Genomic DNA, 4,566 nt, shown 5'->3' with positions numbered 1-4,566 from the left:
CCGGCTGGAGGTGGCTGAGAAATGACTGAAAGTCAGGAATGAAGACAAGGAGTGTGAACAACTCATTCAAGACATTTGGAAAGGGAGCAAAAGATACACGAGCAACCAGAGGGGAACTTGGGAGCAACCAAGACTTCAGTTTGTTTTGTGTTACGATGGGGATGGCTGGAATGTGTGTAGTTTAAACATCGATGAGAAAGAGTGCTCCCTCCGTCAACACGAGGTGCAGATGTGGCACAGGAGGGTGAGGCAATTCTCACAGGAGATTTCTATTTTTTACTTTTGTAGGGATAGGGTCTTGCTATATTGACCTGGCTGGTCTCAAACTCCTGGCCTCAAGTGATCCTCCTATCTTGGCCTCCCAAAGTGCTGGGATTGCAGGCATGAGCCACCCTGGCCAGACACCAACAGACTTCTATTTTCTTTCTTTCTTTTTTTTTGAGACGGAGTCTCACTCTGTTGCCCAAGCTGGAGTGCACCGCTGCAATCTCGGCTCATTGCAACCTCTGCCTCCCAAGTTCAAGCAATTCTCTAGCCTCAGCCTTCCGAGTAGCTGGGATTGCAGGTGCCTGCCACCACGCCCGGCTAATTTTTTATTTTTAGGAGAGACGGGGTTTCACCATGTTGGCCAGGCTGGTCTTGAACTCCTGACGTCAGGTGATCCACCTGCCTTGGCTTCCCAAAGTGCTGGGATTACAGGCGTGAGTTACCGCACCCAGTCTGAAACTTCTATTTTCTTTATGAAGTTGGGAACCAGATCATTTGCTAAGAGAGAGGAGAATCGGGTGCAGATTTGGAGATCTGAGCAGAATGGAGAAGGTTTGAAACTGTCCTTATGGAGAGGACAGCCATAGACTAAAACATAGAGAGGGATTTCTGGGTCTTTCTACATGCCACATTCCTTCTGCGAGTTCTTCCTTGCCTCTAATTTCACAGCTAGGATACTGAGGATCAGAGAGGGGAAGTGATTTGTTCAAAGTCGCACAGCAAGTGAGTGTTGAAGCTTTGACTAGAAGTCAGCAGTTGAGGCCTTTGGGTGAGGGCACCTCCACCCCAGGGTCAGCGGGTACTTTTTCAGGTGTCTTTTCTTCACCACATGCAAGATATCAGGTGTTTTTCAAAGCATGATCTCCTGGGTCCTATTAAATGATCTATCGCCCCCTCACACAAAGCCTCACACATAGATTGACTCAAGCAGTGTCATTCCAGTGAACGAATGGTTAGAAATCGGGTTGTCCTTCTGTCTCAGTCACTACCCTTCTTCCCATCTCACCTCGATTTCAGAATAAGCCAGGGGGAGGACAGAAATGCCGAATCCCCTTGGCATTTAAGGTAACAGACTTCAATTTCTGCAACATCTCCTTTCCTAAATCGGGACATGGATAACATAGTCATTTATATACACCACACCTTGTTCTGAAAAGGCTTTAGTACCTCTAGGGTATATCAATTGCTAATAATAATAATAATAATGCATTTCTGTTTATTGTGGGTGTCCTAATACTCCACAGAACTGGAATTGGCTATTACAGACTCCACTAATTAATTCATGGTATATCCTCAGGGGCTTGGGAGCTCATTATGTAAATAAATGCAAAATAGATGGCAAATTAGAATTTCTACCCCACAAACTTGTCACATTACAAAGATAAAATCAGGAAAGAGTAATCACTATTTATCCACTCAACAGGCCAGTTGAGCTAATAAGGTTTTTTTGCAGTTACATAGACATAAACCTCATGTGAATGCCAATTAGAAGACTCAAGCCTTGCTATGGCAGGACAAAGGCCCTTGACCATGGGATCTGCAATGACCAGAGATGCAGAGTGTAACAGACACAATAATACACATGTGGCAGTTGGGAGTCCTTCATCCTCGGCTTGGTTCCATCACTGTCTTTCATTCTTTTTTTTTTTTTTTTTGAGACAGTCTCACTCTGTCACCCAGGCTGGAGTGCAGTGGCACAATCTTGACTGACTGCAACCTCCACCTCCCAGGTTCAAGGATTCTCCTGCCTCAGCCTCCCAATTAGCTGGGACTACAGGTGTGTGCCACCACACCAGGCTAATTTTTGTATCTCTCTTTTTTGCTGTTGTTGTTGTTGAGACGGAGTTTCAGTCTTGTCACCCAGGCTGGAGTGCAATGGCGTGATCTCAACTCACCGCAGCCTCCGCCTCCCAGGTTCAAGCGATTCTCCTGCTTCAGCCTCCCGAGTAGCTGGGATTACAGGCATGCACCAGCACGCCTGGCTAATTTTGTATTTTTAGTAGAGACAGGGTTTCTCTACGTTGGTCAGGCTAGTCTCGAACTCCTGACCTCAGGTGATCCGCCCGCCTCAGCCTCCCAAAGTGCCGGGATTACAGGTGTGAGCTACCGCGCCCGGCCAATTTTTGTATCTCTAGTAGAGACAGGGTCTCACCATACTGGCCAGGCTGGTCTCGGAATCCTGACCTTAAGTGATCTGCCTGCCACAGCCTCCCAGAGTGCTGGGATTACAGGCATGAGCCACCACACCCGACCCCGTCACTGTCTTTCTAAGCCACTTCTCTTCTTGATCTGCTTCTTGATGGACTAAACAAGTGCTCTCGCAGCCTTGACTCTGAGCTTTTGGAATCTAAACTATTTCTGGCTGTGGCCCAGGCCTTACACAGCTTTGGTGGCTCCCCAGGCAAAGCAACCACCTGCTTGTCCCGAAGGTGGTCAGCATATATTTGTGAGCAGGAAGAGCATGGTCGTAACTGGTCAAATTACTCCCCTGTGACTGGCAGGGGCTTTGGATTTTGTCCTCACCGCTTCCTCCAGTGTTTGAAATTCTGACTGCTGCACTCTTTGCTGGGTAAACTAATGAGTGTATTTGGCTGGGTGGCATTCACTTTCTCCATCACTTTCTACAAGCAGAGCAGAACCTTACTCGGAAAAGCATTTCTAAGAAGCTTCATATCTAAGTCTGTCTATCGGCTGGGCTGGGGGATCATATATGTGAAGATAAGGCAAAGACCACGAAGTAGCCCGTGTGGGGGAAAAGAAAGTCTGCCTTCTGACTTGGGCTTCTATATTTCTTCTTCCATTTCCTGAGCCCTTTTTATGAGCAAGGCACTGTGCCAGGGCTGGCAGCCAGTCCTGGCCTGGGTAAATGACAGCATGAGGAGGCTGGTAGGAAGGTAGGTGTGCTGTATCCTTGGTGGAAGGGCGATTAACCTCTGGGCTAAGCCTCAGGGTCAGGCCACCAGGCCCCAGGAAGGGAGCTGTGCCTCCAGAGCAGGCGTGCATGTTCTGTCTGGAACACACGAGTATGCAAGTTGCCAGAAAGGTCCCTGGACTCTGTTGTTGTAGGTAGGTTCTTTGCTAGGCAATGGGAATTTAGAGATGGATAAAGCATGATCTCAGCCCTCAAGGAGCTCACAGTGGCTGCTCATTCATAGGCATTCCCTCTAAGCATTAGAAGTCCCAGTGGAGTGGCTAAAATCAAGTTTCTGGACATGTGGAAGTAAGGACCAAATTATGAATGCTCTCTGGCCCAGAAAAATGCTGTTCTACCAGGAGGGCCTGAAAAAGGCAGCTGGACTTTACCCCTTCCCAGTGCAAACAGTGTACTCTATTGCAGTAACCACTATCCTCTCTAACTAGCACAGGTTTATTAGAATGTTAGAAAATCATTATTTCCTTTTATACTTAACTTGCTGTTGACAGTGACTCTGCACATATTCTCTGGCTGCAGCCCTGAACCAAGAGAGGAAACAGTAGCCTTCAGGCACCTCTCCAGGCTTTGAAATTATAAAATGTATCATATTTACAGAAAAGTATGTGTACAATCTAAAGATTAAATAATGAGGCCGGGTGCAGCGGCTCACACCTGTAATCTCAGCACTTTGGGAGGCTGAGGTGGAAAGATGGCTTAAAATCAGGAGTTTGAGACCAGCCTGGGCACCTTAATGAGACCACCAGCTCTACACACACACACACACACACACAACAACAACAACAACAATAACAACAACAACAAAACCAAACTAACAAACAAACAAAACCATAAAATAAAACTAGCAGAGTGCAGTGGCACACACCTGTAGTCCCAGCTACTCAGGAGGCTAAGGCGGGAAGAGCTCAAGAGGCAGCAGTGAGTTGTGATCACGCCGCTGCACTCCAGCCTGGGCAACAGAACAAGACCCTCTTTCAAAATAATAAAAGAATAGGCCAGGCACAGTGGCTCACGCCTGTAATCCCAGGATTTGGGGAGGCCAAGGCAGGCAGATTACCTGAGGTCAGGAGTTTGAGACCAGCCTGGCCAACATGGTGAAACCCCATCTCTACTAAAAATACAAAAATCAGCCGGGTGTGGTGGCTCACGCCTGTAATCCCAGCTACTCAGGAGGCTGAGGTAGGAGAATTGCTTGAGCCTGGGAGACGTAGGTTGCAGTGAGCCAAGATCGTGCCACTGCACTCCAGCCTGGCCAACAGAACAAGACTCTGTCTCAAAATAATAATAATAATAATAATGACAAACACCTATCACCCCCTAGTACCTTGAGGCTCAGCTGTGTGCCTCCCTGCAATCTCTGCTTCCCT

The sequence above is a fragment of the Pan paniscus genome, chromosome 2 (genome assembly GCF_029289425.2).
Source record: "Pan paniscus chromosome 2, NHGRI_mPanPan1-v2.0_pri, whole genome shotgun sequence".
NCBI lineage: Eukaryota > Metazoa > Chordata > Mammalia > Primates > Hominidae > Pan > Pan paniscus.
Note: the sequence above shows the minus strand (reverse complement) of the source record.